This window comes from Hyperolius riggenbachi, chromosome 7 (genome assembly GCF_040937935.1).
Source record: "Hyperolius riggenbachi isolate aHypRig1 chromosome 7, aHypRig1.pri, whole genome shotgun sequence".
In the NCBI taxonomy this organism is placed as follows: domain Eukaryota; kingdom Metazoa; phylum Chordata; class Amphibia; order Anura; family Hyperoliidae; genus Hyperolius; species Hyperolius riggenbachi.
In genome coordinates, this window is record NC_090652.1 from 287,927,057 (window position 1) to 287,946,756 (window position 19,700).

A 19,700-nucleotide genomic window follows, 5' to 3' on the forward strand; every position below is an offset into this window, starting at 1 on the left:
AAATTAATGGCTGAAATTTGATTAGTTGCTTTATGCTCCGCCCACTTTCCCTATTTTTTTTTTTCACCGCGGTCATCCAGTGACCAACTGTACCAAGTTTTGGGGCTCTGGCTTTATTACTGTGAGAATGGCGGCACTTTACATTTTTCCATTGACATCAATAAGTGAAATCTTGGCTGTTTGTGGCTCCACCCAGGTATGGGGGGGGGGGGGAGGGGTGATGAGACCCCCCCAATACATATCATCCCAGGTAGTAAGGGATCGGTATACCAAATTTTGTTGAAATCTTTCAAGGCATCTACACACACATACACGCAGTCAGCAAACAGACCTTTTAAAGAGACTCTGAAGCGAGTCTAAATTCTCTTTTTTGACTTGTATTCTTTTGAAGCACCCTAAGCCCTGCTAAACCGCCGCTATCCCGCAGCAAAACGAGGGGTTTATACCCCCCAAATCCCCTGCTGCAAAATCCACGACTTTCTTGGTCGTGCGTGGATTTTGCTGCTCATGGAGGCTGAGCTATGAGCCGCAGCTCTGCCTCCATCCCCCGTCTATCAGGGGCGGATCTCCGCCTCTCCCAGTGAAGGGAGATTGAGAGGGGCGGGGAGAGGCGGAGATCAGTGGGGATTGACACGCGAAGAGGAAGAGCTACAGCCATAAGCTCTGCCTCTATGAGGAAGCGCTCCCTGGACACAGAAGATGGGATTTGGGGGGTATAAACCCCGTGTTTTGCTGCGGGATATTGGCGGTTTAGCAGGGCTTAGGGTGCTTCAAATGAATACAAGTTAATAACGAGAATTTAGACTCGCTTCAGAGTCTTTTTAAAAGGGAACCTTAACTGAAAGAGATATGGATGTTTCCTTTTAAACAATACCAGTTGCTTGGCACTCCTGATGATCTCTTTTGCTGCAGTAGTGGCTGAATCACACACATGAAACAAGCATGCAGCTAATTCAGTCTGACTGCAAGGGATCCTAAACTGAAAAGGATGTGGATTTTTCCTTTTAAAATAATACCAGTTGCCTCTCTCTTCTGCTGATCCTGTGTCTAATACATTTAGCCTCAGCCCTGCCCTGAACAAGCATGCAGATCAGGTGCTCTGACTGAAGTCAGACTGGATTAGCTGCATGCTTGTTTCAGGTCTGTGATTCAGCCACTACTGCAGCAAAGAGATCAGCAGGACTGCCAGGCAACTGGTATGGTTTGAAAGGAAAAATCTATATCCCTCTCAGTTAAACAAAACAAACAAACAAACACAGAACATATATATTGCGCTTTTCTCCTGGCGGACTCAAAGCGCCAGAGCTGCAGCCACTAGGACGCACTCTAAAGGCAGTAGCAGTTAAGGTTCCTTTTAAAAATCACCACTTCAGACAAGTTTATAACCTTACACCTTATAATAGCTTATAGGTTTCCCTTCAAAGATTTTCTCATCAGCATTGCTGTCTCAATTGCTAGGCGCAGTTAGGTTCCCTTTCAGTCAGAGCACCTGATCTGCATGCTTGTTCAGGGGCTGTGGCTAAAAGTATTAAAGACACAGGAACAGCAGGATTCAAATGAGCATTAATTGCCACAGCTGAGCGGCTGGATGTGGCGGGGTTAATTATCCATAATGCCGTCGTTCGCCCTGTGTTTCAACGAGCTTGCAAGCGTCCTATTGGTCGCATTGCAAGCCTCACTTTGGCGCTGCTCCTTCAGGCCTGAAGGAGGAAGTGCGCCATAGCGAAGCTTGCAACGTGACCAATAGGACGCTTGCAAGCTCGTTGAAACGCAGGGCGGACGGCGGCATTATGGATAATTTACCCTGCCACATCCAGCCGCAGCAATTAATGGTCAATTGAATCGCGAGTAACCACTGTGGTTACTCTTGGTTAGCAAGGCTACTTACCAGCCTTTTAGCAGGGCAGCAAGCAGGGAGCTGTGGGTGTGTGTGACTCAGATGTTTTCCAGACTGTGCATCTCAGTTATCCCTTTAGATGTGCTGCAGCCACCAGGGGGAGCTCTTCTATGTGCTAGAATACAAATATGCACATCTAAAGGGATGCAGGGATGCCGGCAGAGTTGTAGGTTGTTCTCTGCAGTAATACACAAAGGGCTCTATTCATAAAAAACTTGTGGCGTAAATACTCGTAGAGGTAAAATACCGCAGCGGTATTTTACACTTCTGGGTGGTCATTCAAAAAAATCTTGAAAGCTGCGATGCAAGAGCGGAGATCTCCCGCTGAAAGATGGCGGTAAGCTGTCGGAAGGCATGCGGAAACACTTCAGCCGGCAGAGTCCCTCCTTGCACTGCTCTCTCTGGGAGGTCTGTCCCATTCACTTGTATGTAATCCGCAAAATCAGAGGAAGCGGTATTTCCCGTCCACATACCGCTTCCTCTAATCTTTATGAATGGCCATTTTGTTACTTTTTTCTAGATAAATCTAGAAAAACACTGGAGAAGGCGGAAATTTCTCGCTCTGCTGGGGGATTGTAGATTTTCATGCGGGAACAGCTTTTATGAATGCCCACTTTGCTAAATGGACGGGAAAATCCGCTGTTTTGAGCGGAAAACTTGCGGTAAGGTTTTATGAATAGAGCCCAAAGTCCCAATTGCATCCAATTAGCGTGAGAAGCAGCCTGTGTTACTCTCCCTATTGACCGACTGGCTCTCCCCAGAGGCTGTCTATCAAATTACTACACAGAGACAGCAGGTTATCGGCTGCTGTGGGCTGGAGAGAATTACTGAACGCTTTTGGCCGGTAAATTAAGTGTGCAAATCTTTGTGAATTGATATTTCCTGACGTAATTACTGCATAAGATGGTAATTTACCTCACTAGTTGGGAGCTGTGATTTTTTTTTTACGGTAACAAGTTAAAGAGAGTCTGAAGCGAGAATAAATCTCGCTTCAGACCTCATATATAGCAGGGGCATGTGTGCCCCTGCTAAAACGCCGCTATCCCGCGGCTTAACGGGGATCCCTTCACCCCCAAATCCCCTCGGTGCAGCGGGGGAGCGCTTCCTGGTTGGGGCAGGGCTAACCGCCGCAGCCCTGCCCCACGCGCGTCTGTCAGCGCGTATCTCCGCCTCTCCCCTGCCCCTCTCAGTCTTCCTTCACTGAGAGGGGCGGGGGAGGGGCGGCGATGCGCGTCTGATAGACACAACTGGAGGCAGGGCTGCAGCCGTTAGCCCTGCCTCCAGGAAGAAAAAATACACGACCAATTTGCGACCAACGCTTGCGGGGGTGGGTTTGGGGGTGAAGGGACCCCCGTTTAGCGGCGCGATAACGGCGGTTTAGCAGGGGCACGCATGCCCCTGCTAACTATGAGCTCTGAAGCAAGATTTATTCTCGCTTCAGAGTCTCTTTAAGTGAATTGTAACTTGGGATGGTGATCGGAAAAATCAGCTGTTTCGAGCATTACCGAATGCGGTAATGCTTTGTGAATAGAGCCCATTGTGTTTGAGATATTGACTGCGATTTTCAGTGAAAAAAGGGTCCTTGTGCTTATTCTCATTTCTCAGAAAAAACAAAAAAAAACACTATATGCCCCAAGTGATGATGGTAGCCAAAAGTATCTCTAAGAAACAAAAACTAAAAAAGCAGAAAGGTGGTAAAATTGGTCAGAGATTGGCCAATCATATTTAAAAGCATGTACCAGGCTTTATATGGAGGTAGGGACTAGATTGTGAGCCCCTCTGAGGGACAGTTAGTGACAAGACAATATACTCTGTACAGCGCTGTGTAATATGTCAGCGCTATATAAATAAAATGGAGGTGGTAAAATTGGTCAGTGATTAGCCAATCATAAACTCTGTGCCAGGCTTTAGAATGCGTACATACCTCCAATTTGTATTGGCCAATTCTCATACTAAAGCCACATACACACGTTCAACGAGTGCACAATGTGCAAATGACCACCCACACGACACGACGAACTGAACGACCTGATGTACCACACTACCTATATGTTCACATGGATAAACAACCAGCTCATTTACATATTGCGCACTATAGCAGAACGACGGACTACACATTGAAAACAAGTCATTTAAAAGTCGTTCATATGACATGTACACACGGACCATCTGCACAGTATCAGACGACTGCAGGCTTAGGGCCTGAGCCCACTAGCGCAGTTGTGTCTGCTTTTCAGCAACACATCAATGTTACCAGAGCCGGGACAATGTTCTCCAGCACCCAAGGCTGAGACTCCAAAGTGCGCCCCTCCATCCCTCCCACCCCAGCCTTCACACACCCCAGGGCCCCCAAAATCCCCAACACCTTAATCTCTGGTTATCTGGCTTGCAGTCACTGCTATGTATGCCCTTTTCTTATTTCTTTCTGCTTCAAACACAAGTGGGAATGACAGCAGAATGAATTGTGCGCCCCCTCCTACACTGCGCCCTGAGGCTGGAGCCTCTTCAGCCTCTGCCTCGGCCCTGCCCTGAATGTTACAGATGCTGAAAAGCAGATACAACTGCGTTATTGGACTCAGGCCCTAAAGGCTCATACACACATCAGACCATAGTCTTTGGAAAATGAAAGATCACAGACCAATCTTACCACCCTTCATGTAGTAGGAGAGCCATACTCTACACAGTCTTTTCTATGGAGCTGAACTCCCCATCAGAAAAAAAAATCTTTGCAAGATGCTGCGCACACACAGATGCTGTACAGACACAAAAGATCAGTATCTGCAAAAGATCCGTTCCTGCAAAATGCATTCATAGCCTATGAGATCTCCAGATCATCATACACACCTTGTTTAACTGACATTCATCTGCAGATCAGACAATCATCTGCAGATCTGAAAATCCATCCTGGTGGATCTGATCTGAAGATGAATGTCTGTTAAACAACATAGACTATGAATGCATTTTGCAGGAACAGACCTTTTGCAGGAACAGATCTTTTGCAGATACTGATCTTTTGAATGTCTACACAGCATCTTTGTGTGCAGCATCTTGCAAAGATTTCTGTCTGATGGGGAGTGCAGCTCCATAGAATAGACTGTGTAGGTATGGCTTTCATACTACATGGAAGGGGGTAAGGGCTGGTTCAGATGGACGTTTGGAGGCGTTGCGTTCGTTGGCGTCGCGTTTAGCAGCGTTCGTGTGCGTTTGGATGCGGTCGCGTTTTTTCTTCCCCTAGAGGGACATTAGCCGTCGCGGTTAACCTCCCCTGAAAGCTACATGTAGCTTCCAGGGGCTCTTTGAACGCCAGGGAAAATTGGGACCCAAACGCCGCGTTTGTGTAAACGCGCTTGAAAGCTTGTTACAAACGCTCCCATTCACTTGAATGGGAGCGTTTAACACCAAGCCCTGAACGCTGGCTGTAAACGCTCTGCAAACGTCCGTCTGAACCAGCCCTAAGATTGGTCTGTGATCTTTCATTTTCCAAAGACTATGGTCTGATGTGTGTATGAGCCTTTAGGCCTGGTGCACACCAGATGAGTTTATCTGAGCGTTTTGAGTTTTTGAAACCTCCTGCTAATGTTATCCTATGTGTCTATGCACACTGGAGCGATGAGGCTTTGTAAAAAAACAAAACCCATAGCATTACATTGAGAAGAGCTATTGAAACCTCTAGTGTTTGGGAGCTTTTTTGGTGTGTCTCAGCCCTTACATAGATACGACAGATGGATCAGGCACAGCGCCTGTTATCAGTTGCTTCTCAAGTCATTTTCACGCATACACACACCTAATTGTCCTCCAACATGTGTAAGTTAATTTGAAACAACCATTTTGTTTACTGAATCAGGGCTCTCTACCACTCCTACCTCTTTCCCTCTCTCTCTATAGACAGGAATTTGGTCTTACCTGGTTTAGACTGAGATCCTGAATCACCAAAAGTAAAAATAAGCTCCTGTGTCTAGGAAGTCTCTCTTCCGTCTGTACCTTCCTTAGAATATAAATCTACTTATAGAGCTAAAGTTTCCATAGTGTCAGTTGAAGAGTCCATCCCTGTCCTCAGAAATAATTGCATGTTTCTGCTTTGACAGACAAAGCCCCAGGCCGACCAAGGTGTGGACCTTCCCTCCCCCGCCCTGCGTACATGTGAATTTGGCGCTGGTACACTTGGGCGCAGGATCCAGCTGTTATATGGCTGGTCCTGCTTCTGCACAAGTCCGGGGCGTTTTAATTACTATTCCCCCTCCAGGCCGCCATGGATAGTAGGGGAATGAAATAATTCGGCTTCCAGCGATTGCTGGAGGCCGAATTATTGTGTTTTTTAAGCAACTTCGGCTCCGTCTTCTGACGGAGCCGACCTTCCTCACTGAGCGCCGCTATAGACTGATTCCCATTACAGTCTATGGCGGCGCTGGCTGCGCCCAAAGTTAGCAGCGCTGAAAAGCACTGCTCCGCCCCTCCCTACCAGTGTGTGGATGAAATGATCATCAGGCATATTGAACCAGGCTCGGGCTGAGCCACCGAACTGCCGATTTTTCCATCCGTAGGCCCCGGCCGCCCGCCTCCTGGGGGCCCCAGAGCTGAGAAGGAGGGGGGCACAGTGCAGGAAGGGGGAAATTGTGCACAAAGTGGCGGGGGGGGGAAGCCTTCCCCCCTCCCTCACCTAGGGGCCCCCACCTTCCGCGCTCCCCCCCCTCCAGAATTGCAGCCAGTCAGCGGCAGCAGTGGGGAATAGCTTACCGAGTCAGATCGATAGCTCTGCGTGCTATTGGTCTGGTCTTCTGCACTGCACAGTCCAATCACTCTCTTGCAGTACTTCCTGTGAGAGCGTGATTGGACGGTGCAGTGAAGGAGACCAGACCAGCAGCGGCACACAGAGCTATCTGATCCCGGTAAGTGTTTCCCGCTCGCTGCTGGCTGCAATTCTGGAGGGGGGAGCGCGGGAGGGGGCAGGAAGCGCGGAATGGGGGTCCCTAGGTGAGGGAGGGGGGAGGCTTCCCCCCCTCCCTGCCACTCTGTGCACACTGCCCCCCCCCCCTCCTTTTAGCATGGGGACCCCACTAAATGGGGACATGCCTTTGTGGGGATATCTGCCGCCAATCTGATTGCATTTTCTGGGGATAACTGCAGCCAAACTGATTGCATTTTGTGGAGATATCTGCTGCCAATCTAATTGCATTTTGTGGAGATATCTGCTGCCAATCTAATTGCATTTTGTGTGGATATCTGCTGCCAATCTAATTGTATTTTGTGGGGATATCTGCTGCCAATCTAATTGCATTTTGTGGGAATATCTGCCCCAAATCTGATTGCATTTTGTTTGGAAATCTGCCGCCAATCTGATTGCATTTTGTGGGGAAATCTGCCGCCAATCTGATTGCATTTTGTGGTGATATCTGCTGCCAATCTATTTGCATTTTTTGGGGAAATCTGCCGCCAATCTGATTGCATTTTGTGGGGATATCTGCCGCCAATCTATTTGCATTTTGTTGGGAAATCTGCTGCCAATCTGATTGTATTTTGTCAGAAAATCTGCTGCCATTTGACTACTTGGTGAATTATCATGAGGCATGTAACTACTTGATTATTTTTGGGGTTTTTTTAGGCCTGCCCATGACTCACCATGACCACGCCCATGTTCCAGTGCGTGGTGACACTCATTTATCTTTGCTGCGGCGCGGACATATCCCTATTGGAGACTGTCCTCAGAAGTGCTCACAATCTATTCCCTACCATAAAATCATGCAAAATTTGTAGAGTGCATGTGTATGTGAGCCCAAAATGGGGGGAAGAGGGGGGGAGGAGGAGAGGGGATGGGGAGGAGGAGAGGGGGGTGGGCCCCAGGCTGAAACTTCCTTGGTGGGCCCTTAGTGTCCCAGTCTGACCCTGTATTGAACAATCTCAGATGAGTGGGTATTGTGCAACTACAATGGGCTCTATTCACTAGTGTTGTCCGGATCATGAACGAATCGTTCATTTGATCCGGATCTTTTTTGTGAGTCGAATCATCCGGATCATCACAATGAACGATTCGGTTCACAGTGGATGTCTGGATGAAACAGGAACTGCAGCTTCTGCTGAGCTGTGAAGAGTTAGTCCCGTTCACACCTGTAATCGCAAAATGCCGGCGATTACCGCTGGCGTTTTGCGGGAGTGATTTTCCCGCGATTAAGGCAGAAAAATCACTGGACACTGCGGTGGTTTTGGAGTGATCGCGATTAGCTAATCGCAAATCGATAATCGCTTATCGCTAACCGCAAACGCGGCAGTGAGAACACTGCCACTTGCTACTATGTGTAGCGTTTTTTGCAAAACCGCTAGCGGTTTGCCATGAGCGGGAATCGCGGGAACTGGCATGGTTTACAAGGAAATACATATGGCAGCTTCCTTATCCTTCTCACCTCAGGTTCCCTTTAAAGGAGTACTGTGGGTTTTTTTAAAAAGAAAAATCGGACACTTACCTGGGGCTTCTACCAGCCTCCTGAAGACAACTCCCGCGCCGTCCCTGCAGGATCTTGCGTTTGCCGCCACCGGTCGCGGTGTCATTATCACTGTGGCTGCGCGGCGGGACCGTGCACGTCCTCGCTTCCAATCGCGTCATCGGGAGCTTACTGCGCAGGAGCAGTTCGAGAAAGCTTTGTACTGCGCAGTAAGTCCCGATGATACGATCGTGAGCGGCTGCTGGCTGCGCACCCGCAGTGTTATTTGTCTAGTTAGACGAATAATGACACCGTGACCGGTGTCGGGGAATGAAAGACGCCGACGGCGTGGGACTTAATGTCTTCAGGGGGCCGGTAGATGCCCCAAGTAAGTGTCCATTTTTCTTTTTAAAAAACCCCACAGTACTCCTTTAATAGATCCTGAGCTTGATTCACAAAGCGGTGCTAACTGTTAGCACGCCTGTAAAAACCCCCTTAGCACGTCTAAACGAGCTTTTCGCGCGCAAAACTTTATGTGCGTAAAACTTTATGTGCGCACTGCCCAGAGCGCAGGGCGCTCCGCGCGAAGTGCCCGTTAAAGCCTATGGGACTTATCGCGCGCAAAACTTTGCACGCGGAACTTAGCACGCGATCTGATTTAGAAATTCGGTGCTAACCTACTTAGCACCCTAGTTAGCACGTCTAAAGACTTTAGACTTGCTAAGTAGGTTAGCACCGCTTTGTGAATCAAGCCCATTGTGTCTTGCTGTGCTGCATACACACCTGTTGCTTTGGTGGTAAGTAAATAAAGCTCAGATTTACAGAATACCCAGCATGCTCAGGGAGAATCTGATGGGCAGGCCATAAAATGTTAACTCTTAACTGTTAACTTAACTCCAGGCCTGGATTTACATCGCAGGAGCCTATAGGCACAGATGTCCTGGTACACTAGACATGAACCAGCAAACCCCCAACGAACCACACCACAAGTGTGCTAGGTGACCCAGCTGTCACTTCTCCCTTACTCCCCTTGTCTGTGTCAGGTAGCTACAAATGCCCCTTAGCATTAGGTAGCCAGAGGTACCCTCAATAGTAAATAGCTAGTAGTACCCTCAGTATTAAGTAGCTAGAGGTGCCCCTGGCCCTGACTGAATGGAGAATAAGTGGCATGCCTAGAGCAGGGTGGGTAACGTAATTTACACTGTCATCAGAACTCTACATAAGGAAGGAGGGGGAAAGACACTAGGAGAGGGGAGTGAGCCGCCTTTCCATCATCAGGCGCCTGTAGGCACGTGCCTACAGTGCCTTCTGGTAAATCCGACCCTGCTTAACACTGGAGGGGATAAGGCCCCTTGCTTGCTAAACCTCTCTCTTTAGGTGGGGAAAGGTTATCTTATCATCCAGCACGAGTCTACATATCCTGTCTTAAAATAGAACTAAAAGTAAAATCTATCAGAACCCATGTGCAAAGCTGCTAGTGTGACAAAGAGGAGGCCTTTTTCCTAGCTAGATGATTCATAGAGCCACTGTGAAAAGTGAGAGTTAAGGGAGCCACACATTGATTTTTTTCAGTTAGATTTGAAATCGAAGCTACAACAGGTCAAATGATTGATTGTAACTTTGATCGACTTTTACCAAAAATTGATTGAAATTGTCCATTGAACAGGATGGAAAATCTTCAATCACTGGCGAGGGAAGAAGCGCCAGTACATTGAACAGTGCAAAGCTGACAACTGTGGCAGGGGGAAAAAAAGTTGAGTTTTGCTTACCTGGGGTTTATTTCAGCACCCCATAGCCTTTGAGACCCCTCTTGGTCCTCTGGGCCCCCTCCGTTGTGCTGGTGTCACCCCAATTATATTCTGCGGTTGAGTCACGCACTATGGCATATCGCTGCCTGGGAGCGCGCTGCGCATGCCCAGTGACAATTCTTTATGAACTATGCATGCACAGAAAGCTCCTAGTTGTTCTGGATGGTATAGCACGATAACCAGACAGGAGGAGCTCAAAGAAGTGGCTGCCAGGGTGGGAGGGGTCACAGAAGATCCTGGTGGCTCTCTTCATCATCCTATCAGAGGGGAGTAGATCGCGAAGCGGCAGGGGAAATCCGATGATCTTTTCTGCCTCTCTGACTCTTTGCAGTTTATGTCCGTCGCTGGCTGTTGTGCCAGTGTACCAGATGATGACTGAGGAACAGAGGATAGATTCCGTAGTGGCTTTATAGAAGCTGGTCAGCAGCTCCCGAGGCAAGCCAAATTTTTTATGTTGGCGCAAAAAAAATAGTCTCTGTGCCTTCTTCTGAATTTTGAAGGTCTTCTGTTCCCATCTTAGGTCAGTGCAGGGGCGCTTTTAGGCTTAGGCAGTACAGGCCATTGCCTGCAGTGCCATTGGTCCTGGGGGTGCCATGTTGCTGGATTAAACCCGCCACCTAAATGAAGCCCCACCCCCGGACTAAGCCACGTTCTCCGTCGTTGTTCTATTACTTACTTCTGCTGCATCTGCTTAGCGTAAGTGTCAGTCCCTCTGTGCCTTGTGCATCCTTTTTCCCCCTTTGTGCCTCCTTCTGTCCCTTTTGTGCCTCATTCTGTCTCCTTGTGCCTCCTTCAGTCCCTTATGCCATGTTTGAACCCCTGTTTGTCCTTCTGTCTCCCTTTGTGCCTCCTTCTGTCTCCGTATTTCTCGTTCAGTCCCCCTCTGCCACCTCTGCCTCTTTCTGTGCCCCTTTTGTGCCTCCTTCTGTCCCCCTGTGCCCCTTATGTCTTTCTTTGTCCCCCTGTGCTACCTCTGTCCCCCTGTTCCTCCTTTAGTCCCACTCTACCTCCTTCTGTCCTCCTGTGCCTCCTTCTGTCTCCCTTTGTGCCTCATTCTGTCTCCATGTGCCTCTTCAGTCCCCATGTGGCACCTCTGTCCCCTGCACCTTCCTCTGTTCCCCTGTGCCTTTGTGACTTTTTCTGTTGCCCTGTGGCTCTGTCTGTCCCGCTATGCCTCCTTCTGTCTCCCTGTGCATCCTTATATCCCCATATGCCTTCTTCTATCCCGCTGTTGTGCCTCCTTCTGTCCCCTTTTTGTCTCCCTGTGCATCCTCCTGCCCCCCGTGTGTCTCATTCTGTCCCCCATTGTGCCTCCTTTTGTCCCCCATTGTGTCTCTATCTGCCCCCTGTGTGCCTCCTCCTGTCCCCTTGTGCCTCCTTCTGTCTTCCTTTGTGACTTCTTCTGACCCTGTGCCTCCCTATGTCCCTCTGTGTGCCTACTGTCCCCCTTTGTGCCTCATGAAAGGGAAGCCCTGCCTATGTGTATTTTCTGGTGAAATGCTGCTCACATTACGTGTATTTTCTGGTGAAAAGCTGCCCGCATTGCGTATTTTCTATTGAAACGGTGCCCACATTAGGTGTGTTTTCCTAGTGAAACGATGCTGCAATAGGTGTAATTTCTGGTGAAACGCTGCCGCATTATGATTATTTTCTGGTGATACTTTGACGTATGATGAGTATTTTGTAGGGAAACCCTGCCGCATTATTATTTTCTGGTGACACTTTGACGTATAATGAGTATTTTGTAAGGAAACGCTCCCCCATTATGATTATTTTTTGGTGAAACGCTGCCAGATTACGTTTATTTTTATGGGGGGTGCCACGTTAGGTGGGGTGGGGGGTAGTGTGCACCACAGATTTTCCCACCTGGAGTGACAAAATGGCTAGAGGCGCCCCTGGGTCAGTGCATAAGGTTGTGCCAAGGTACCAGACAGATGGTGCTCTGGTGACTTCGGTCATGCCTATGATGACTATTAGGAGGATGGGAGGGTGCTGCCTGAAATAAACAATCAGCTCAACACACTTTGTTGCATTGTGGATAAGGTTGTTGTTCTTGCTCCAATTGCAGATTCTCTCTATTTCACTATGGTAATTGTACTCTCCGTTGCTACCAATGAGACCGATGACAGTTGTCATTTACAGCCTTTCTGGCCTGATATTTGGTATTGTCGGTTGCTTGTGAATCCAGTGTGCAGAGGCGGCCTTTGGGGTTGGCAAGTGGGGGATCGCCCCAGGCCCCGCACATGAAGAGGGCCCCGCATGTCATGCCCGGCGCCATACCATGCTCATTTTGGTGGTGGTAAAGGAAAGGTCTACAGAAGTCTAGCTATTTGTGTCCTGAGCAGTGTGTCATTTACAAATATTCAGATTTTCCTATTTTGTTTTACACACCTTATATTTTTCACCAACCAGCATGCTTTACTTGATGAGGGCATGACCTATAGCCCCCATCCTATAAAAACCCCTTTTTCTTTTTTCTACCACACTACCCAACATAAACAACATACAATTTTTGTTATAAATAACCACACGTAACTCAAAATGAAGTGGAAATTAAAGGCCAAAGCAGCCCTTAATCTATTTATTATTAACTTTAACAATAAACCAAAAAGGGGGAGCGATCCGGAGGCATAACCTCAACCGGTTATTAACATAAAGGGTATACAGCTCTGGACACCGGCCCCCAGCCGCGAACACCGACTCAGGGACAGCTGTATCCCGCCCAATACAGTCCTCTTTCCAGATATCTCTCTTCTTTGGAGGTATACGCACCAAGGCGCACCCCCACCTCACAGTTCTTAACCCCCTCCGGATACCGAGCCCCCTTCACGCCGAGCTGGCTGAAAACCTCATGCCTGCGCGGCCCACCACAGACCAATCGCCCTCTGAATCCCCTCGCTAATGGCCAGGGTCCACAAATCTGTACCGAATGCATTAAGGCGTACCCCATCCAACCTCAGATACCTGGAAGTGTCCACCTCCAAGTCTGAATGTCGCACTGCCACCTCCCCCCCCCCCCCCCGTTACGGACCACAAAACGGGATATCTCCCGGTTCAATTTTATCCGTGCTCTGTTCACCTTTTCAACTGACCTAGCTAGCCTCCACCTGCTCCGGCCCACCACCTCCGACCATACCACCACCATCTCCGGGAAGCTGGAACGCAAGCTCAAAAAGTCAAATTTAATGGCCCTGGCAATGCGCTTAGCGGGACGAGATGCCAGGTCATTTCCCCTGGCGTGGATCACTAATACGTCAGGGGGACGATCCAATCTGGCAAAACGGTGTACCTCAGGGACTACACGGGTCCACAGCATACCGGGTACCCCTATCCAGCGTACACGTGCCTGGGCCCGAGATATACCCAGCTGTCGGCCCTCAGGCCTTGCTCCTGCACGCCGAGCTCCCCAAGCAACGTATGAATGGCCGAGGATCCAGACCAGTCGAGGTGAAGCGTCTGAAACACATAATATACATAAACACCGTAAAACTGCTTCCCCAAAGTTAACTAAAACCAATCACAACATATGTGGCCTAACGTAAGAACGAAAGCGAACTGATTCCCATCTCCCAATACGCTTAATACACGTATTGCTCAAACCCCATCTGGCTGCCTCAGTGGCGGCCCCAATCCTAAAAGAATGGGACGCAAAACTAAGGGGGTCATAACCTAATAGCCCAATCAGCTTCCTAAATACTGCTATGAACTGGAATCGTGACAACGACTCACCCCCTTCGTGACATAAAAAAGAGGCCCCTCTAGCCGGCCTCAACTGTAAAAAGGACCTAACTGACTCGACTGGACATGCTGGAGAACCGTGAACAGGAAAAAGGGTAACTGACCTGCCTTTTCCCAGCTGGTCGGTCTTAGACCTAAGCAAGAAAATTACCACCGAACCAGATAGGAGAGTAACGTCCCCCTTCAGCAATCCTCCTTGTCTGACCTAGCTGGGGCTCACTAACTCTCCTACCCTGAATGCCCCGAAAAAAGCAAGTGAAAAAGCATCAGCAAACGAACCTCATACAAAGTAAAACATACTTCAGACAAGCGTGCAAGCATTGCAGACAAAATTGGAAAGAACACAGGGCGACGCGTGTCGCGTACTGTAGTCCCCGCCCGGTATCCTTTTAATGCCATGCGTACTCTTGAATCTTTGGTAACATCCGAGACTCCTTGCATTCTGAACAAGAAGGCAAGAGCCGTGAGTTTTTTTGCTAATGCTGATGGAGACACCCCACTTGAACCATTTACTGCCATAAAATGGAACAGAACACACAATCGTTCCTCCGTTGATGTACCACCGCCGCATTGTTGTAACAACTCCTGCCATTGTGACCATACCGCCGCGTACGCGCTCCATGTGGAGGACGACACCGACCGTTGCATCCACTCCTCTATCTTTCGAAAGGAATCTTCCATAAGGCCTCCGGGCACTGCCGACTGTGCTGCTCGGCTCCCGGGGCTTCTTTCCGGAAACGATCCCACTGGAAACGAGAGAGGGCATCAGCTATGTCGTTGGCCGCACCGGGCAGATGTACAGCATACACATATACGTTGTTGCGGAGGCAGACTAGCACAAAATAACGAAGCAAACGGACAACGGGAGGTGACGAAGCCGACACGTGATTGATGGCTGTGACCACACCCAAATTATTGCAGTTAAACTTAACCCTCTTATTGCTAAGACGATCCGCCCATAGGACCGAAGCCACTACTATGAGGAACAATTCCAACAACAAGAGGTTCTTCGTAAAACCTGCCTTAACCCAATTCTCTTGCCAAGGTGCAGTACTCCACTGGCCAGCAAAATAGGCCCCATAACCGCACGCCCCTGAAGTGTCAGTAAACAGCTCCAAGTCACAACTTGCAATACTCTCGTCCATCCATACCGAGCGCCCATTGAAATCAGCTAAGAAGGCCAGCCACTTCAACAGATCATCCCTTTGGTCCCTGCCCAAACGAATGTGATGATGAGGTACGCACGCACGCACGCACGCACACACACACACACACACCTGTGTGAAGGGTGCACAATGGGAATCACACAAGGACAGCATGCTTCCTGAAAATTGGTGTCCAGGGGCTGCTCTCCCTCTATCTGTACCTGCTGGTGTCCTGGCAGGAAGCACACATCATACATGCATGGCAGTAAAATAGCAGGTGAGCCTACGGAACGAGCTATAGTACAGTGCGAGTTGTGAACTGCAACAAATTCCAACTGGAAACAACCCTTTATCCAGGAAACAGTTCTCCACATCAGAGCTCCATGCGACAGTTTGCAACACTGTTTGTGCAATCAGCAACAACCTTTAGATCATAATAGGGAATACGTGCACACAGCATGCCAGCTATTCAGCATATCTTGCTTGAAAGCGAGGTGTATGCACAGCAAAGCCAGCACTAACAGACATATGTCCTGTCCTCCATACTCACAGACCACATGTCATCTGCAGGTTGCTTGTGTTGCCATGCATAAGTTTAGTGCAAGTGTCCCAGGTGAACTCAAATGTCCATAGGTAGGGGGCCTCAATAGCTTCCATTTCTAAAATGTTTGCATTGCATATCCTTGTAGACAGCACTGCTGATATACAGTATGTAGGTAGCTTGCCCTCCGATGAGAGTTAAGCAATAACTCCCCTGCTGCTCTCTTTATATTAGCTGACAGATCAGCTGTTTTAATTACCGGTCTCTGTGGCCGCCCGTATTGTTACCTTGTAGCGCTCCTTCCCGCTCGCTAACTCGCGTGCACAATTCAAACACACACGTCCTCCATAAAGTTGTTTCAGCTTGCTGTTCTCCCCAGAAGCAAACACATAACTGCAGATCAATGGTGGCGATTCTCTCATCCCAGCGGCGAGAGAACGAGCAGTACCCAGAGACGCACCGTGTAATTAAAATACCGGAAGTGACACCGCTCACTTCCTGTATTTTAATTACACGGCGCGTCTCTGGGTACTGCTCGTTCTCTCGCCGCTGGGATGAGAGAATCGCCACCATTGATCTGCAGTTATGTGTTTGCTTCTAGGGAGTACAGCAAGCTGAAACAACTTTTATGGAGGACGTGTGTGCTTGAATTGTGCACGCGAGTTAGCGAGCGGGAAGGAGCGCTACAAGGTAATAATACGGGCTGCCACAGAGACTGGTATTTAAAACAGCTGATCTGTCAGCTGCAACGGCGCCCCACCTATGCTGCCGCCCTAGGCCAGTGCCTTGGTGGCCTGCCCACAAATCCGGCCATGTCTGCCGCTAGACGCCTGCAGAAAATGCGACCCATGGGCATTATTCTGCATGCAAAGTTCAGTTTTCCCAGTAAGGACTGTAAAGCCCTCAGGGTGACCTTTTTTTCCAGCTAGCACTTTAGCTATCGAGTCTCGCAGGTCCGCCACTTTATCGTCCGGGAGACGACACTCCATGGCGACTGAGTCGATGGTGATACCCAAAAATTTTATGACTGTCTGGGGGCCCTCCGTTTTTTCCTCGGCCAAGGGAACCCCGAACGAACTGCAGACTTGCCGCATAGTGGCCAAGAGATAGCCGCAATGCGGTGAATCCTTCGAACCCAAAAACAGAAAATCATCTAGGTAATGGATCACCGACTTCAAGCCTGAAACATCCTTCACCACCCATTCAATAAATGTGCTAAACGCCTCAAAGTACTGGCAAGAGATGGAACAACCCATAGGGAGACACAAATCCACGTAGAACCTATCGTCCCAGAAACATCCCAGCAGCCGAAAACTATTGGGGTGAACTGGCAACAGGCGAAATGCCGATTCCACATCCGTCTTTGCCAAAAGGGCACCTTGACTGCAACGCCTAACCCAATTGATCGCTTCATCGAAAGACGTGTAAACCACGGACGTTTGTCCCGGGTCAATGCTATCATTGACTGACGCACCCTTCGGGTATGAAAGGTGGTGAATGAGCCTGAATGCATTTGGTTCCTTCATTGGTACCAGGCCCAACGGGGAAACCACAAGATCCGAAAGTGGCGGCTCCAAGAACGGACCTGCCATGCGCCCCAATGAAACCTCCTTTTCCAGTTTCCGCAAAATCACATTGGGACGCAAGGCCACCGACTTTAGGTTACGATAAGGGGGTGGGGGTGACGCGGTGCATTCGCTAGGGATGACGAAACCCGCAGTGAAACCTCGCAACAGAAATTCCGCGGCAGCTGAGTCGTGATACCTATTTAGAAATCGTTCCATCCCTTGCACCTTCACTGGAGTCTTCCCTCTTGTTTGAAGACTCAGTGGGACGATCCTTACCTGCTTTGTGACACTTTGCGGAGGGGTGACCGCCGCCGCAGTTAGAACACTCGTGTTTGAATCGACATGAGCTGCCGAAACAACACGAGCCCTCATTAAACTGCCAACACAATCCTTTCTTCTTTGCGGCCAGCTGTCCAGAGGTTCCGGAACGACTGGCCCCACCTTGAAAGGGCTGGCTACCGCGACCCGACGGCATCGTCAATTCCATCCACAACGTGATGTCCTTCTGATCCCAACGGTTTGCAGGACGAACGGCCTTGCGTTGTCGGAACTGCTCATCGTAGCGGAGCCAGGCTAAGCCGCCGTACGCCCGATGAGCCTTTCCAATGCAATCTTGGTAGCAATTAGCAAAATAACGCCGAACAGCACTCAGGCTGCCTTTCGCCAATCACACTAGCCATAATCGAAAACGCTTGCAGCCAATTCTGAAACGTGCGCGGGATCAGTCTGTACCGCCTGCGCTCCTCCTCCTCCTTTTTACTCTCATCCGGCTTTGCCCTATCCAAATTGAATTCCTCCAACTGTAGTAATGAGAATATCTCAAAATATTCTCCTCTCCAAATCCTCTCCCTAACTTCCTGCTTCAAATGGGTCCCCAAAGGGCCCTCGAAACTAACATACACTTCCCCTTTTGCCGGGTCACCCAACCTGACTGGATCACCCGCCGGGGAAGAAGTCCCAGAAACCGCTACTGATAAGGGAGGGGGTGGGGGGGCCGGCACTGGCCCATCCGCCCCCAAATTTGATGCCGCCACTGAGGTGGAAGGTGACGGTACGACCACTCCTGTTCCACCCACCACCCCTGCTGCCGACTGACCGGGGGTACCCACCCAAGCAACCGTAGGATTGGACGGAGGGTTTGGCACTGTTCAGGGCCGGGCCGAGGCATAGGCTGGAGAGGCTCCAGCCTCAGGGCGCAGTGTAGGAGGGGGCGCAGAATTCATTCAGTTGTCATTCCTAATTGTGTTTGAAGCAGAAAGAAATAAGAAAAAGGGTATACATGGCAGTGACTACAAGCCATATAACTAGATATTAAAGTGTTGGGGAGGTTGTGGGCCCTGTGGCGCCTCTTAGTCTAATAGCAATCAGTGTGTGATGGCTGGGGTGGCAGGGATGGAGGGGCACACTTTGGTGTCTCAGCCTTGGGTGCTGGAGAACCTTGTCCCGGCTCTGGCACTGTTGTTGGGGGCTGCAAAACATCCCTTAGACCCACTTACAACAACGCATTAACAAGAGACAAAGCAGAAGCAGAAACAGGTAAAGCATTATAGGCAACAGATAAAACATTAAAAGGCCCACTACCCGTGCTAACCCCTGCCCTGCTCCCACTAGCCGCTATCCTCATGGTCTCACCTGGCTGCATCGAGCTTGAGCCCAGGTCAGCCGACGCTCTGGATCCATCAGGGCCGTCATCAAGATCTTCACCTTCCAAGGAGGAGCAAGAGCTCTGCCTGGGGGAAACGCCGTCGCCGGCGACTCCTCTAGGAGGGCTACCTTGTGCGTCGTCCCTGGGCTGGGTCAGTCTTCCTTTTTGGGTAGCTTTCCGGCCACCAGGAGTGGGGAAGTGAGGGGGAGCCTGCCCAGGGGTCTGGGCAGCCGTTGTGCCACCTGCAGGGGACCTGCATTGGCGGCTGGGATCTCGATCATTTTTTTTTTGGCCCCCTCTCCAGTGGCATCCTCCTCCCCACCCACGGGCAGTGTATATTTATTTACTATGGAGGATTATTTATTAAAACCATTTTTTTCCGTAAAAAATCTTTATGGTATGCGGGACTTGGGGTGTTTTGGGGGTGTGGTTAGGGGAGTGGCCTAAGTGTTCCGGTTTCTGTTTCCAAAATTCTGGGAGGTATGCCCCCTGCATACTGAGAGATGCAGCCTCTTATGCAAATGATGCAGGTGAGCCAGTTAACCCTACCTCTGCTGAACTTAGGCCTGGATTTGGAGGAGTGGCGTGCAAGGCACACCTTTCTCCCAATACATGCCAGTCCTGGATCCCAAACGAATCTGCATGATAGTGTTGTTGCTAACATGCAACAACAGTCACTATCCAGGACCTTTTCTTACAAATCCATACCAGACACAGGCAGACATCTGCTCTGATCAGCATAGTGGATAGACACAATTGTTTTTCACATCAGTTTATTTTCCCTTCCTGTTTCCTTTAAATCACTAAAAATGTGACAACCAAACTGGCCAGATAAGCTGCTGCTCATTATTAGAATTCCTAAGAAGCATCTGAGAAAGGTTCTAAACTTACAGGGGGAAAAGCCGAGCCCGATCGGGTCTGCTCTACTGTGCAGGCAGGCACAGA